The sequence below is a fragment of the Perca fluviatilis genome, chromosome 2 (genome assembly GCF_010015445.1).
Source record: "Perca fluviatilis chromosome 2, GENO_Pfluv_1.0, whole genome shotgun sequence".
Lineage (NCBI taxonomy): Eukaryota > Metazoa > Chordata > Actinopteri > Perciformes > Percidae > Perca > Perca fluviatilis.
Genome location: NC_053113.1, coordinates 12,509,894 through 12,527,406, shown reverse-complemented (window position 1 = coordinate 12,527,406; position 17,513 = coordinate 12,509,894). Strand labels below are relative to the sequence as shown.

At 41.0% G+C, this 17,513-nt stretch overlaps 5 non-coding genes and 1 pseudogene across 5 annotated transcripts; all 6 read left to right on the top strand.

Annotated features, from left to right (window-relative positions):
- The first annotated feature begins 867 nt into the window (after positions 1-867).
- LOC120554504 lies at positions 868-1,005 on the top strand (annotated as a pseudogene).
- A 1,192-nt stretch (positions 1,006-2,197) lies between these two features.
- Positions 2,198-2,388, top strand: LOC120554533. Its single transcript, XR_005638498.1, has one exon. It is a non-coding gene; the product is annotated as a U2 spliceosomal RNA (small nuclear RNA).
- A 1,079-nt stretch (positions 2,389-3,467) lies between these two features.
- Positions 3,468-3,639, top strand: LOC120554489. Its single transcript, XR_005638468.1, has one exon. It is a non-coding gene; the product is annotated as a U1 spliceosomal RNA (small nuclear RNA).
- An 8,413-nt stretch (positions 3,640-12,052) lies between these two features.
- LOC120554653 lies at positions 12,053-12,216 on the top strand. Its single transcript, XR_005638544.1, has one exon. It is a non-coding gene; the product is annotated as a U1 spliceosomal RNA (small nuclear RNA).
- A 3,636-nt stretch (positions 12,217-15,852) lies between these two features.
- Positions 15,853-16,043, top strand: LOC120554530. Its single transcript, XR_005638496.1, has one exon. It is a non-coding gene; the product is annotated as a U2 spliceosomal RNA (small nuclear RNA).
- An 890-nt stretch (positions 16,044-16,933) lies between these two features.
- On the top strand, positions 16,934-17,097 carry LOC120554597. Its single transcript, XR_005638530.1, has one exon. It is a non-coding gene; the product is annotated as a U1 spliceosomal RNA (small nuclear RNA).
- Positions 17,098-17,513: the final 416 nt, after the last annotated feature.

Sequence of the window (17,513 nt, the reverse complement as noted above, 5' to 3'; positions counted from 1 at the left end):
TCTACAACATGATTTTTCAACCAGAAGTTATGGAATTTAATGACAACTAGGCTGACTAAAGCTTTGTCTGTCCTGACAGTACTATAATGAGGGATTATTTCACTCTGGTGACTGTCTTTACAACCATCCTAAGGCAGCATTTATTTGGAGAGGGGGAGGGGAAATGGTCCTGGGCCACTATCCAAGTTTAGTAAATAGTGTTGTGACAGCAACAACAACTTTATTCTACAACATGATTTTTCCACCGGTGGTTATGGCATTAATGAAAACATTGCACAATATGCTTTGTCTGTCATGACAAGTTAGTAACGTTAACGTTAGCAGTGACGTTAACAGTACCGGCGTACGCCGCTATTAACACTATTCCGTAGTGGATACACAACAAAAAACATGTAATGTATTATTTCAAAGGACTCAGAATAGGCTAATCGATAATGTAATGAACTATTAGCGGTAACTTTAACGTTAACGTTGCCTGTCAACCAACGGGACTTTTGGTTAACTTATAGCTAGCTTTGGTTGATACGCTTTCCCAAACGATGAAAACCAACTGGGCAGTACAAACAGTGAGTGTAATGAAGAATTAATTATTTCAGGCTTAGTAAAAATATAAGCAGTGAGTGTTACAAAGAATTATTTCATTCAGACTTACCAGAAACACCGTAGGCTACGATGAGCGGAGGTCTCCCCGTCGAACGCAGTAGCTCCAGGTTCAGGGGCAGGTTCAGGTTTGAACGTCGGCATGTGATTGGTAGTCTACGGTCGGCGAATCCTACGTTTCCTATTGGTAGTCTACGATCGCCGGCCGACCGTAGACAGTTCGGGTCTCTGATTGGCCCAGAGTCTACAGTGAACGTAGACTCTGGGCCAATCACGGGCCGTAACTGTCTACAGTCAACGTAGACTTTGCACAACGGTAGACTCAACTTCTGCGAATTCCCCAAATGTGGGAATCTCGACTGCATAATTTGTGATAGTGGGGGACTGCGTTCGCGCTCTCCCCTGATAACGTGTGAAATGAAAATATTTACATCAGAATAATCAGATGAAGCTTTGCTAGAAGATGCTGGATTACATGTAAAGAATCTAGAGAACAGTGGCTCAAAGGGTTTATTTATTAAAAGCAGGAAACATGACATGTAATGTTAATATACCCAAACATTACTTTAAATGAATCCAGATTCAGTGAACCATCCTCTAATGCAGTGTTTCTCAAACTTTTTCAATATTGTACTCGCTTTGAATTGCTTTTTCAGCCAGTACCCCTGAACAGCGCAAAACATTTTTGGTAGAAAAAAAGTCTTTTAAGAGGAACAATACAGCCTCGCAGTGATAGATTAACCAAACAACAACCTTTTTTAAACAAAAACATTTAAATGCTACATTTCAAATGTTTAGAATCCATCACTTAATTCATTCATCATTATAGTATAATTATTTTAGGAATTATGCATGATATATTTTTAAATTAGCATTTTTGTAAACATTTTATGTACCCCCTGCAGTACTCCAAAGTACCCCTAGGGGTACAGGTACCCCCATTTGAGAAACACTGCTCTAATGAATGTGAAATCAGTCATAAAGCTCTCTGTTGTTAATGTAGATGTGGAAGTAAACTGTCAATCAGTGAAGAAAACAAGAATCTGACAATTCTTCCTATTTTCATACAGAGAAGCACAGAGATGAATGTTTAGTGTTGTTCACTCTCCAGACCAATAGGTGGCGGTGTGTCAGTTAACCATCGGCAGAAAACAAAGACAGGAAGTAGTGGTAATGTGAGAAATAAAAGTGTTTTCATTCTTTTCTCTGAACTTCAAATGGGAATCAAACTACTGTAGGTAGCAGTATGATTTAGTTTAGTCTTATTTGAACTTGCTGTTGGGCTTTTACTCATTTGTTGGAGTCAAATACATTCAACTGGTGACTTTAGCTTCTGATTTGGGGATACAGCATTGCATGATGGGATATGTGCCCATTTTTCTCAAGTAACGTAAATAATTGTTGTCAGTCTTAGTACAAATACAAGCTTGTTATAAATCTCACCACAGACCGTCACCAGTTGTACATGAACTCAAATGTCCGTTGTTCCTGTTTTATACGGTGACCTAAACAGTTGTTTGGTTGTAGTTAATTAGCGACCCGTAGGTGAGACGTACCGTGCGGAGAATGCGGTCCTCTCTGCCGACCCTTTGTCAGTATCGCTTCTCGGCCTTTTGGCTAAGATCAAGTGTAGTATCTGTTCTTATCAGTTTAATATCTGATACGTCCCCTACCCGGGGACCATATATTAAATTGATTTTTGGAACTGGGAGATGGAATAGGGGCTTGCTCCGTCCACTCCACGCATCGACCTGGTATTGCAGTACCTCCAGGAACGGTGCACCCCCCTCTCAATGTTCAACATCAATCTTATTCACATCCCCGCTCTGTCGTTGTGGGTACATTTTATTATATAAGTGTAATATAAGTGTTCTGGTGCTGTTATTGTTTTAAGAGCAGGAGGTTGCAAAGTGGAGACAGGAGGCGGCAGTTTTGAATTGAACGGTCTGTTCAGTCTGATAATTAGGTTAGCTCATTCCCCAAAAGTGAGAATCCGTACTGCATAATTTCTGCTGCTGTTTCCCAGTCGGCTTTCTGCTGACATTAAGTAAAGTCGTTTTATTTGTATAGCACATCTAAACGAACAGGTGATCCAAAGTGCTTTACAGGTAGAACAGGGAAGGCAGAAACAGTATGCCTTAAAGATACATAATCACATGTGCAAGGTACCATGAATATAGTTAGGCAAAGGTAGAATTTAAATAATGGAACAATGTTTGTAAATACAAAAAGATACGAAAAACATAAGTTCAGTTCATAGCTCTGAATCTTTAAAAAAAACATTAGGAATGAAAGAGTTAAAAGGCATCTGCACTTAATTTTCTGTTATCTAAGTTATTTCTTCTTGCTGTATATGTTGCATAGACACAATCACAGAGATGAATGTTTACTAAAGTGTTGTTCACACTCCAGACCAATAGGTGGTGGTGGGTCAGTTGCCCTCCAGAAACAAACAAAGACAGGAAGTAGTTTTAATGTGAGAAACAGAACTGTTTTTTATTTTTCTCTGAATTTCAAACGTGGATCAAACTACATTTTGTTGCAGTATGATTTAGCTTGTTCCTATTTAAACTCTCTGTTGGGCTGTTACTGGTTTGTTGGAGTTAATACATAAAACGGGGGACTTTTAAGTTGGCTTTTGATTTGAAGATACAGCATTGCATTATGGGAAATATAGATGCCTTATTTCTCAAGTGAAGTGTAAATAATCTTTGTTTACTTAGTATAAACATGTTTGTCCTATATTAAATCGTGTAGATGTTCATGCCTTCTGTAGTCTCTGATGTTGGTAATTTGTATATTGTCAGCACCATTAGTCAGCATGGTGTTTCTGTGAAAGACTCTCCTGACTCTGATGTGTACAACTCATACTTACCTGGCAGGGGAGATACCATGATCAAGAAGGTGGTTCACCCAGGGCGAGGCTTGGCCATTGCACTCCGGCTGAGCTGACCTCTGCGAATTCCCCAAATGTGGGAATGTGGGAATCTCGACTGCATAATTTGTGATAGTGGGGGACTGCGTTCGCGCTCTCCCCTGATAACGTGTGAAATGAAAATATATTCATCAGAATAATCAGATGAAGCTTTGTTAGAAGATGCTGGATTACATGTAAAGCATCTAGTAGTGATGGCGAGCTGAAGCTTTCTGAACCAGTGAAGCTTTCAATCCAACTGTATCGAAAAAAGGTTCAATACTCGAAGCTTCAGAAGTCTATGAGGACATCTGGTGGTGAAGTTAAGGATAGCATTGGGTCTCAAACTGTTTCACCATCTGAGTCAAAGGCAAGCCAAGGCAATACAGAAATAAAAGAATAAAATTCCCAATACAGTGCAGTGCAAAGAATTAAACATAGGCAGTATCAAAAAGAAAGGTCTTTAGCCTTTATTTAAAAGAGCTGAGCGTGGGTGCCGATCTACAGTTGCATAGAAACTGAAAGCTACTTTCCCCTTTTTTTTGTTCGGATTCTGGGGATGGCAAGCAAACCTGTCCCTGATGATCTTAGAGGCCTCTGCGGTTCATAGTTCACAAGTAGATCCGAAAGGTAATTTGGCCCTAAACCATTTAGCGACTTATAAACCAGCAGAAGAATTTTGAAATCTATTCTTTGGGGCATAGGAAGCCAATGTAGAGACTTTAAAATTGGAGTGATGTGATCCGCTTTCCTTGTGTTGGTGAGGACTCGAGCAGCTGCGTTCTGAATCTGCTGCAGCTGTCTGACTTTTTTTTTTTTTTAGGAAGACCTGTAAGGACACAGTTACAGTAGTCTAGTCTACTGAAAATAAAGGCGTGGACGAGCTTTTCCAAATCCTGGTGACACATTAGTCCTTTTACCCTTGATGTATTTTTAAGGTGGTAAAAGGCTAACTTTGTTATCGTCTTAACGTGACTGTTAAAATTCAGATCCGAGTCCATGATTACACCGAGATTTCTGACTTTGTTTTTAACATTATAGTTTGAAGCTGGGTGCTGGTTCTTAGTCGTTCCACTTTTGCTCCAAAAATTATCACCTCAGTTTTTCCTTCATTCAATTTAAGAAAGTTCTGGCACATCCAATCATTAATTTGTTCAATGCACCTAGACAGTTTTTGTATTGGACTGTAGTCTCCAGGCAACAGTTTTATGTAAATTTGTGTGTCATCAGCATAACTATGGTAACTTATGCTATTGTTTTTCATTATCTGGGCCAGTGGGAGCATATAGATATTAAACTGAAGAGGCCCCAGGACAGAGCCCTGGGGAGCTCCACACGTCATGTCTTTGTGCTCTGAAACACAATTACCTATGGACACAAAGTAGTTCCTATTCTTTAAATAGGATTGGAACCACTTTAATATACCGAGCCGGAGAGGCCAACACAGTTTTCTAATCGATCCAAAAGTATATTGTGGTCAACCGTATCGAACGGAGCACTAAGATCAAGTAATACTAGGTCGTTTTACCACCATCTGAGTTCAAGTGGATGTCATTAAAAACTTTGACAAGAGCCGTCTCAGTGTTGTGGTGAGGTCGAAATCCTGATTGGAAGGCATCAAAAATATTGTTTAGGGATAGAAAAAGGTTGAGTTGTTGAAAAACAGCTTTCTCAATAATTTTGCTTAAAAATGGAAAGTTCGATATTTGCCTATAATTGTCCATTAGTGACGTGTCTAGGTTGTTCTTTTTTAAGATTGGCTTGATGACTGCAGTTTTCAGGGCCTGTGGGAAGATACCCGAGAAAAGAGACGTGGTTACAGTCTGTAGAAGATCAGGAGCCAAACAGATTGAAACATTTTTGAAGAAGTCCGTCGGTAGAATATCGAGACAACAGGAGGAGGGTTTTAGATGTTGTATAATGTCCTCTATGTTTTTATAGGTAATCATTTGAAATTGTGTCATATTGGGATTTGTTTTGTCTGGACATTGTGACAACATATATCCTGTACTTGACATGGATGCACTGACTGTTTGCCTAAGTTTTTCTTTGAAGAAGATGGTGAAATCATTGCAACCCTTGGTAGATGAAAGTTCAGATGCTACTGGCACTGGCGGGTTTGTTAACCTATCAACAATAGCAAACAAGGCACGTGAATTATTGTTTTTAGCAATAATATCAGAAGGACCATCTTGCATTCCTCAGTTCCATATTATAAGTGCGTAGTCTCTCTTTGTAAGTGCAGACCTGCCAACATGTACGCATTTTGCGTACTCTGCACGCATTTAACCCTTAAGTACGCTTGTACGATTCGCTGCTCTCTAGGTACGCATTTTGTTGCATCTCGCATTTCTCCGGTTTCAGGTTCTATGCAATCTACATATATCATGTTGATTCTGCTGCTGAGGAGTGGAGTGAAAAGCTTTCATCCAATCAGAGTGCTGCATTTTAACCCTCTGCCCACCTGCCCCTCCTAGCCAAATGCTTTGCGCGTTTAATTCAATTCAGTGAGTGCCTCAGCAGGCCAGGCTGTCCGGATAACCGTAGGCTTGCATGCTATGGCTGAACCGCCTCAAAAAAAAGGTTCAGAAGGATTTCTTAACGGGAGAGAGAGCCAGGGCTGGACTGGGACAAAAATTGGCCCTGGCATTTTTTGGCCCAGGAGGCCCACACCCACCGTGATTGGTCAGACACATTCCCTGCAGACAGTCCTCTTAAAATATGCGTGCATTGTATATGAGTTGCCTAGTGTTCAGCGTTCATCTGATCGTTTTGGATCCTTCAAGAGGGGACTCAAGATTTATCTGTTGCTCTTACACTTAAATAATTCATTCATTCTTAGTTATGATTTGTAGATTTATGGTATATTTTTTATTGACATTTGATATTGTATTGCTATTGTTATTATTACTAGTATGCTTAATATTGGCTTAGCAACTTTAAAAACCGTTTACTGTTAATTTTAACTATTGTAAGATTCATATTTTGTCGCTTTGGACACAAGTGTCTGCTAAATACTGTAACTATAACCCTTCCCAAAAGCTACAATAAAGCTGAGAGTAGTATATGCCCTGGAAAAGAGCACCAATACAAGAGAAGTTAATTAAGCCATTCAAGGAACACTGATGCTTGTATCATCACTGATTTTATAGATCACAGACTTTTCAGCTACCCAACAGGCTAACCGCTAGCATTTTCAATGTAAGCTTAAGCAGTTTGGTTACTTGACAACCACTAACTTTAATGTTACTGCCAAACTGCTTGTTGTCGTTATGACATGACACACACACACACACACACACACACACACACACACACACACACACACACACACACACACACACACACACACACAGCCTCCCTCCCTTCCTGAGAGTCCCTGTTAATTTGCCTACTCCTTACCACATCGTCAACTACTCTCTCCTTCCATCTTTTCCTCACTCGCTCCCATGGCCCTGTCATGGTCATTCGGCTTCTTCCCTGTCATGATGTTGTTTCTGCTTCTATAGCCAGCCACCTCTCCTCCTCCTCCTCTACTTCAGGTAATGCTGATGTTGAAGCAGCTACTACAGCCCCAAACGTGTCAGAAATTTTGGCACATTTTGAGGAATCCGCCTGTAGATTCTTAATCTTTTTCTCCTGTCATTTCTCTGCACCTCCCTTGCGCTTTGGTGGTCGTTTGTCCATTATAACGTGAATGCTAAACTTCCAGCATAACTATTACAGCTCGTGTCTCAGGGCCGGGAGGCGTGGCCAAAGTGGGATTCGTAAATTTTCGGCCTGGAGTGCGGAAGGGGGTTCCTGGATTTGATTGGGTCAGGCCAGTGCCAATAAAGAAAATTAACCAATGGGCCGCTGTGAGTTCTTTATGGGCCGGCCCCGCCCGCCAAAAAAAGGCCTATTTATATCGGCGGTTCGGCCCAAAAGTGCGTCGGCCCACCGGCAAAATGCCCGGTATGCCCGATGGCCAGTCCAGCCCTGGAGATAGCCTTTCCTCCACATGTCCAGACTACCTCACATAGACCCTATATAGACCCTCCTCACGCGTTCTGCACAGAGTGCAAGACAGACATCAACATCAGTCACCAAGGGGCAACAGGTAACGAACACAGTCCCATAAACAAATACTCCCCACCCCCCGAAACGTAATGATATTAAAAATAAATGGATGATAAGAAAAAAAGCGTTCGTAGTGTCAATCAGTAACGCATTACAATCAATTCAGTGGTTGAACTGACTGCAGAGATACATTTGCGACACGGACGTTATTTTCCAGAGTTGTTTACGCTGCGTTGAAGCGAGCTGTCCCGTCACTGTTTCCGTGGTCAGAACCAAAACCAGAGACGGTAACGGACAACATCTGTTCTGTCAGTGACTACAGCAATGTGACCGAGCAACTGACAGATAACATGTCGAGAATTAATGTTTAGTCTCGCTACACGTAATATTACATTTTATCAGCGGTGGAAAGTAACTGTTGGCTACTTTGATTAAATTTTAATTGGATATTTTTCATTTTATTTTCACTTATTAGGCTACTTCTAGTCCACCACAATTCAGAGTCAAGTAGGCTATTGAATGTTTTACTTAACTATTTATTTTATAGCTTTAGTTACTTTGCAGCGTCAGATTAATAATACAAAATAATATGAATAAATTATAATTATGATATTAAAGTGGATAAAGATGAGACTTTTTTGACCCCGTGGTGATATTCACAAGCTACCTGCCAAGAATACTTCTGCTTCTATTTTGGTGAAAGTAACGCAAAAGTAGTGTAAGCATTACAATTCAGAGACAATAATATTGTAATATAACTAATTAGTCTCAAATGACTGTAACTAGTAATAATGTATTACATTTTGGAATTAACTTGCCCAACACTGGTGTCAATAGGCTAGCCTATCACACCTGCCATCCCTCCCATTTGTTGGGGGCAGTTAGAAAAGTGGTGGAATGGCTAGAAAACTAAAAGGTTTTAGAAAGGCCAGGTGCTGATTAACGTAAGATAAAGGTAACGGTTAGGCTATTTATGTGATGTGATGGGAACTGACATAATGCAATGTCACCCATGTCAAATTTTTAAAAGTGTATCTGAAAATATCTGACCCATGTTATTTATTAGCCTATAATTGTGTCTCTGTCAGGCTTCAATCTGTGCTTTTTTAGTAGTTGCTTTAGGCCTATTTAAAGTTGCTTTATGAGTAAATCATTACTTAAACTACTTAATTTCCCTTCAGTAATCAGAGGAAGGCTATGTGTTAACCTGGTTTAACTCATCTTTAACACCGAAGTACTTAGGCATATTTATTAGCTCTCTCTGCCTCCTGTTGGTTAGACTAACAAATATATGGGCACAAAATATTGGACAGGATATAAGAAAACATTTGTGTAGTAGTTTCACTACGCGTACAGCCATTCATCCACTCTTGTACACAGTAATAATAATTTATTGTAATCTAGAAGGTAGTGATGAGCCAAACAATGTATTTTCAGGTGGAAGAAGTTTCCATGGGCTATGCCTCCTGTACAACGGTTTGTTTTCAATTCAATGTTCGGAGTGATAGCAGTAATTGTAAAACATTTATGGTCTACTTGTATATAGTTATGGAGTAACAAAATAATCTTGATTGGTGAAATTATATTATGTAGTATGGTGTTAGGTATCTCATAGTTTTCTCATTGGTGAGTGCAACGGTGGAGCGTATATTGGCTGTGGGCTGTCGGTGATTGGTGCGCATGCGGGGGGTTGTACTCATAAAATTTCTTCAAGCTTGGCAGGTCTGTAAGTGTCATAGTCAACCTGGAGATTTTTTTTTTTTTGCCACCTGCGTTCAGCTTTTCGACAAACTTTTTTTTTTTTTTTCTTTTTCAGATCTTACATGTGACATTTCTCCATGGAGATTTTTTTTTTTTGTTCAAGAGAACTTTGACCTTAGTAGGAGCAGTGGCGTTAATAACATTAGTAATTCTACAGTTGAAGTTATCTACAAGCTTGGTTACTGAGGCTCCAGAAGGGGCAGATGTGGAAGACAAAAAGCTGAATGAATTTTTCACTGGTGCTTTCAGTGATGTATCGTTTTCCAATTACCTTAGTTTGAACTCTTTTTTTTTTTTTTTTTTTTTGCACAGAGATAGAGCTGTTAAAAAAAACACAGGAATGGTCAGAAAGAGCAACATCATTCACCACAACCTTGGAAATGTTCAGACCTTTCGAGATAATTAAGTCCAGGATGTGACCCTTACTGTGCGTAGGATCTGTTACATGTTTAGTCAGCCCGTAATTGTCGAAGATACAACACAGCTCTTTTGTCCCTTTTTTATCCTGGGGGTTGTCGACATGGATGTTGAAATCACCAGCAATGATTACACAATCAAAGTCAACACAGATCATTGACAGCAGTTCAGGAAAGTCATCAAAAAAGGCAGCACAATACTTAAGTGGCCTGTAAATAATTAGAAATATAGCTCTTGCTGAAGAGCCACATATTCAAAGGAAGCAAAATTTCCAACAGATATTTGTGTACATAGGAATAAGTAAAACCAAAGCCAGGGGGGAGCTGACTCGATAAGAACAGCAGCACCGCTACTCTGATCCAGCCAGGTTTCAGTTAAAAATATTAAATCCAGATTGTGTTTAATAATAAAATCATTGATTAAAAATGATTTTCCTGCTAAAGATCTGACATTTAATAGAGCTATTGTTGGTGTGTTAAGGGAATTATCTGCCTCATTTTTTGGGGCAGGCTGTAGTAAACGGGGAATGGATGCCAAGTTGGCTATGTTTGCAGTTGAGTGATTTTTACCACTTTGCCGACTCACCAGTATGTGTGGTCTATTATTGGTAATGACTGAAATGATGTAGCTGGTCTGTGGACCAGCAGAGTTATTTCTAGAGGAGAAGGAGGTTATAGGAGAGTGCGTCTGGAAAGTGTATTTTCGGGATGCAAACCGTCATAACTGTCTATGGGCATGCCGTTTATTGTCACATAGCATCTGGCTGCCGCGTGCATTGGGGTGACTCCCATCCCTGCTAAACAGGGAGCCACGTTCTCAAAACAGATTCAAATTGTCAATGAAACCTTTGTTGTGATGGTTACAGGTAATCTGAAGCCAGGTGTTGAGGTCGAGAAATCTGCTAAAAAGTTCTTTTCCGCAACCTAGAGAGGGAAGTGGGTCCGAAAATAAATAAAAACCGGCATCTCAGTGCTCTTTAAAGTATCTATAAGTGTTAAAATCTTTCCTTGTGCTCTCACTTTCATGGTAGGACATGTCATTGTGTCAACAGTGGACCACGATACGTTTGATGGACGTTGGGAATGAGGGTATCAAAACAAAATGAAGGACCACCACAAATGTGTCACCACCACAGTGTCACTTAACCCTTGCTGTGGCAAACGGTGCTCTTCCGCCTCGTTGTGGTTTATGGTCTGGGGAAAGAACAACAGAATGTCTCTCTGTGCTTCAAAACAGGAATTATTCAATCCGAACACAGCTGCTATCCAAACTCTCTCCTTCCCTCTTCATTTCCTGGATCCAACCAGCCATCCTTCTCAGGGCCATGTGTCGAAGATGAATACATTTTAAGTATGAATTCATGGATAAATAAATAATTGCATAAATAACTAAGACTATTTGGGTTCTTGCATAAATAAAAATGTAATTGCCCTTTTGGGCCATTTTCGGCCGAAAGTTTTTGGTGGCCGAATATTTGGTGCATCCCTAATTTAAACAAACAGTTGATCCAAAGTGCTTTACAGGTAGAACAGGGAAGGCAAAAACAGTATGCCTTAAAGATACATAATCACATGTGCAAGGTACCATGAATATAGTTAGGCAAAGGTAGAATTTAAATAATGTAACATAAAATAAAACAACAATGGAACAATGTTTGTAAATACAAAAAGATATGAAAAAGATAAGTTCAGTTCATAGCTCTGGATCTTAAAAAAACATTAGGAATCAAAGATTTAAAAGGCATATGCACTTAATTTTCTGTTATCTAAGTGATTTCTTCTTGCTGTATACGTTGCATAGACACAAGCACAGAGATGAATGTTTACTAAAGTGTTGTTCACTCTCCAGACCAATAGGTGGTGGGTCAGTTGCCCCCCAGAAATGAACAAAGACAGGAAGTAGTTTTAATGTGAGAAACAGAACTGTGTTCTTATGTTTCTCTGAATTTCAAACGTGGATCAAACTTTTTTTTGCAGTATGATTTAGCTTGTTCCTATTTAAACTCTCTGTTGGGCTGTTACTAGTTTGTTGGAGTTAAATACATAAAACGGGTGACTTTTGAGTTTGCTTTTGATTTGAAGATACAGCATTGCATTATGGGAAATATAGATGCCTTATTTCTCAAGTGAAGTGTAAATAATCTTTGTTAGCCTTAGTACAGACATGTTTGTTCTATATTTAAATCCTGTAGATGTTCATGCCTTCTGTAGTCTCTGATGTTGGTAATTTGTATATTGTCAGCACCATTAGTCAGCGTGGTGTTTCTGTGAAAGACTCTCCTGACTCTGATGTGTACAACTCATACTTACCTGGCAGGGGAGATACCATGATCAAGAAGGTGGTTCACCCAGGGCGAGGCTTGGCCATTGCACTCCGGCTGAGCTGACCTCTGCGAATTCCCCAAATGTGGGAATCTCGACTGCATAATTTGTGATAGTGGGGGACTGCGTTCGCGCTCTCCCCTGATGACATGTGAAATGAAAATATATTCATCAGAATAATCAGATGAAGCTTCGCTAGAAGATGCTGGATTACATGTAAAGCATCTAGAGAACAGTGGCTCAAAGGGTCCATCCATCCATCCATCCATCTTCGTCCGCTTATCCGGTGTCGGGTCGCGGGGGGAGCAGCTCCAGCAGGGGACCCCAAACTTCCCTTTCCCGAGCAACATTAACCAGCTCCGACTGGGGGATCCCGAGGCGTTCCCAGGCCAGGTTGGAGATATAATCCCTCCACCTAGTCCTGGGTCTTCCCCGAGGCCTCCTCCCAGCTGGACGTGCCTGGAACACCTCCCTAGGGAGGCGCCCAGGGGGCATCCTTACCAGATGCCCGAACCACCTCAACTGGCTCCTTTCGACGCAAAGGAGCAGCGGCTCAAAGGGTTTATTTATTAAAAGCAGGAAACATGACATGTAACGTTAATATACCCTCACACATTACTTTAAATCAATCCAGATTCAGTGAACCATCCTCTAATGCAGTGGTTCTCAACCGGTGGGGCGTCCGCGCCCCCCTGGGGGGGCGCGGACACTCTCCCGGGGGGGGCGCGAGTAGGCTACAGGATGGGAGAAAAAAAAAATAAAAAATTCAGAAAAAAAATTTCCCTCATGTTGAAATGCAAGTGGTTGGACTGTAACACACAATCATCCTCCTGGCGACTTGTTTGTCAAAAACTAATCTAGCGACTTTTACTGGTGATTTTGGAGACTTTTGTGGTGTCTGGAGACAAAAAGCACGCATCACTCTGCAGCTACTGTGCTCAACGAGCAGCAGGTGCTGCCGTGAGCCCCTCCCCCGTCCAAAAGCCCTCCCAGGCGGTCAGTCTCTCAGTAGCCTCGCACAGCAGTCCCAGCCTGCAGTCAGAGCAGAGAGGAGACACACACCACTCCTCATAGAAACTCTGATTTTGCTCCTTGCAGACAGAGTGGACGCCTTCACACAAAAACTTGACCTATAGCATGGCCGCATCAGTCGAGGGAACAGCGACATGTTCCCCAGCCTCGCAGACTTTATCACTGATGCACGTCACACGACTTCTCCTCTCTATTTCAATCAGCGTCTGAGCACCTGTCAGCAATGAACAGCCACTGACCAAGCGGGAGTGAGAACGGGTCAAATTAATTTCCTTGTTTCTGTTATGAAGACGATCGTGTGTGTGACTCGAACATCTCACATTTACCAACAAAACGTACAGCGAAAGACCGCGCAAAACATTTCAGACCGTCCTGCCAACTTGTGAACATTTTAACATCAATGTACGCTGTAACGTTTTTCATTATACAGTCACTGAAGCGGCTGCTGTTTCAGTAATGTCTGCTCTCTGCAGCGGGCGGGGCTGCTGCTCCATTTCCCCCGCGACTGACGCACACACGCACGCACGCACGCACGCACGCACGCACGCACGCACACACACACACACACGGTGGATGCAGGAAAAAACGCAGATGACCTAAATTGAGGACAGCTATGCTCGTTATTGTAAGTGCAATGATAAGTTAAAGTCCAATAAGTACTTTATCAAACCGTATGAATGTGTGTGTGTGTGTGTGGCCACTGGCCAGGATTGGACATTAACTAACAATGTAAAGACCAACAAGCCACTGACAGTGACAGATATGTTCATATTTGATTCATATTCACATTCAATAAATTATTTTTTGTCTTAAATCCACCAGCCATTTTCCTATTATACCAACATTTGCAGCATCCAGAGCCTTTTAAGGTTCCTAGGAAATCTCAGCCCAGAATAATTAATTAATAGTACTAATTATTATTCTCCCCAAAACAAGTTTCCTTTTTATTTTTAAAGAAAGTAATAAAAAAAATTGCAACATACAAAAGACACCACAACTTTTATCGCAATTTTTAACAAAAGCTCCCGTGAAATCAGGCATTTTGGGCCGCAACAATCTCAAAAAAAGGCCACGAAATCCTGGAGGGACATCCCTTGTGTGTTTTTTCATGTGTTATGATGCCATTCACCAGTGTTTTTTTGTTGTTGTGGTGCGTGTAGGCTACTCCTGATGTTGTCAGTCATCTCATCTCTTATATGCTGTGTCTCTATGATCCTATCCTGTCCTATTCATGGTAGCCTACTCGTGGACATTGCGCCGTCGTCACATGCTGTAGTAGGGGGGGCCGCCTTGATAATCCTGCATAGGGGCCTGGTGTTGGCTAGTTACGCCACTGACCTCCTGCCCTCTGTCGTCATTCTGGGCAGCATTGATGCAGGAATACTCTCAACTCTGTGACGTCACCTTGGAGATTCTCCTCCCTTTCACGTCGGCATATTTGTGTGAGGCAGGATTCTCAGAAATGACTGCACTCAAAACGAAATACCGCAATCGTGCACAAATCGAGGATGATTTGAGGCCATGTTTATCAGACATTTCGCCAAGAAATTGGAGGGGGGGGGCCCAACTGCAATGAACCAGCTTTGGGGGGGCCCAGCTTGCAAAAGGTTGAGAACCCCTGCTCTAATGAATGTGAAATCAGTCATAACAGCTCTCTGTTGTTAATGTAGATGTGGAAGTAAACAAGAATCCGACAATTAGTATAAACTTTATTGCAGACACAGGTCCATATAACACATAACACAATATACATAGTATAAAAAAGAGATACATAATTGCATATTAGCCTATATGATATACAATAATATATAAAAATTGCATATTAACCTATAGAATATACAGGCTATTGCACCAATGCTGTCTTAACATAGAAGTGTATCTATAACAGCTTTTCACAGGGCTGACTAGAGCTTCAATTATGTGGTTCTCTGAGTTGTCCAGGCGACACATGAAACTAAACATCAGTGGTCTTAAGAGTGCTTCACAGGTTGGCACTCTAGTGGACACAAACAAATGACTGGCACTATGCCACCTAGGGACACAGAGCAGCAGCCTCATTGCATCATTGTATGCTACCTTGAGCCTCTGCATACTCTTTTTCTTATAGTTAGACCACAATTGAGCAGTATATAGCGGTGTGATGTAATTCTAAACGGAGAGCACTTCAGAGTCAAAGCACATAGAGAACCTCCTTATAAGCATGTTAGCAATTCTTCCCATTTTCATACAGAGAAGCACATAGGTAAATGTTTAATAAAGTGTCATTCACTCTCCAGACCAATAGGTGGCGGTGTGTCAGTTACCCATCGGCAGGAAAACAAAGACAGGAAGTAGTGGTAATGTGAGAAATACGTTTTTTTATTCTTTTCTCTGAACTTTAAATGTGGATCAAACTACTTTTGGTAGCAGTATGATTTTAGTTTAGTCTTATTTGAACTCATTTGTTGGAGTCAAATACATTCAACTGGTGACTTTAGCTTCTGATTTGGGGATACAGCATTGCATGATGAGATATGTGCCCATTTTTCTCAAGTAACATGTAGGCTAAATAATTGTCAGTCTTAGTACAAGCACAAGCTTGTTATAAATATCGTCACAAACAGTCACCAGTTGTACATGAACTCAAATGTCCGTTGTTCCTGTTTTATACGGTGACCTAAACAGTTGTTGTGTTGTAGTTAATTAGCGACCCATAGGTGAGACGTACCGTGCGGAGAATGTGGTCCTCTCTGCCGACCCTTTCTCAGTATCGCTTCTCGGCCTTTTGGCTAAGATCAAGTGTAGTATCTGTTCTTATCAGTTTAATATCTGATACGTCCCCTACCCGGGGACCATATATTAAATTGATTTTTGGAACTGGGAGATGGAATAGGGGCTTGCTCCGTCCACTCCACGCATCGACCTGGTATTGCAGTACCTCCAGGAACGGTGCACCCCCCTCTCAATGTTTAACATCAATCTTATTCACATCTCGTTGTTGTTGTTGTGGTGGGTACATTTTATTATATAAGTGTAATATAAGTGCTCTGGTGATGATATTGTGGTTTTAAGAGCAGGAGGTTGCCCAGTGGAGACATGTTTTTAATGCCTGTCACTGTAAAATAAATCAAACCAGTAACTGTTGAACAAGATTGTTAAAAGAAATGTGCTGTTCTTTGCACTCACTGTTTGTAGATTCTTGATCTTGGTAGATCCTCAAACTTGATGTAGTTCGTTAGTTTTATTTCACTGTAGTTTTGAAATGAACTGTCTGTTCAGTCTGATAATTAGGTTAGCTCATTCCCCAAAAGTGAGAATCCTTTCTGCATAATTTCTGCTGCTGTTTCCCAGTCGGCTTTCATCGAAGTTATTTCTAGTGTTGTTCACACTCCAGACCAATAGGTGGTGGGTCAGTTGCCCCCCAGAAACGAACAAAGACAGGAAGTGGTTTTAATGTGAGAAACAGAACTGTGTTTTTATGTTACTCTGAATTTCAAACGTGGATCAAACTACTTTTTGTTGCAGTATGATTTAGCTTGTTCCTATTTAAACTCTCTGTTGGGCTGTTAGTAGTTTGTTGGAGTTAAATACATAAAACAGGTGACTTTTGAGTTGGCTTTTGATTTGAAGATACAGCATTGCATTATGGGAAATATAGATGCCTTATTTCTCAAGTGAAATGTAAATAATCTTTGTTAGCCTTAGTACAGACATGTTTGTTCTATATTTAAATCCTGTAGATGTTCATGCCTTCTGTAGTCTCTGATGTTGGTAATTTGTATATTGTCAGCACCATTAGTCAGCGTGGTGTTTCTGTGAAAGACTCTCCTGACTCTGATGTGTACAACTCATACTTACCTGGCAGGGGAGATACCATGATCAAGAAGGTGGTTCACCCAGGGCGAGGCTTGGCCATTGCACTCCGGCTGAGCTGACCTCTGCGAATTCCCCAAATGTGGGAATCTCGACTGCATAATTTGTGATAGTGGGGGACTGCGTTCGCGCTCTCCCCTGATAACGTGTGAAATGAAAATATATACATTAGAATAATCAGATGAATGTCTGACACTATCGCAACAAAATCAGTAGGGGTGTGCCAAAAAATCGATTCACAGAAGAATCTAGATTCTCATATGCAACGATTCAGAATCGATCTGAAATGTCCAAGAATCGATTTAATAAATAAATAAAATCAGCTGGCTGTTCGCCTCCATTTTTGTAACTAGCCTATACGGAACGTCCGGAGGTCACCACGCAGCCGGTTTTTGAACGTGAGCGGCAAATCACTAACACAAAGAGGAAGCAAATATGGATGAGAGGGAGATCCAACCAGCCCCGTCTTCACTTAAAGCTAAAGTTTGGCGTCATTTCGGTTTTTAGCGAATGCCTGGAAGCACTGCGCTGGACATGACACACAGTGTGAAAGCTTT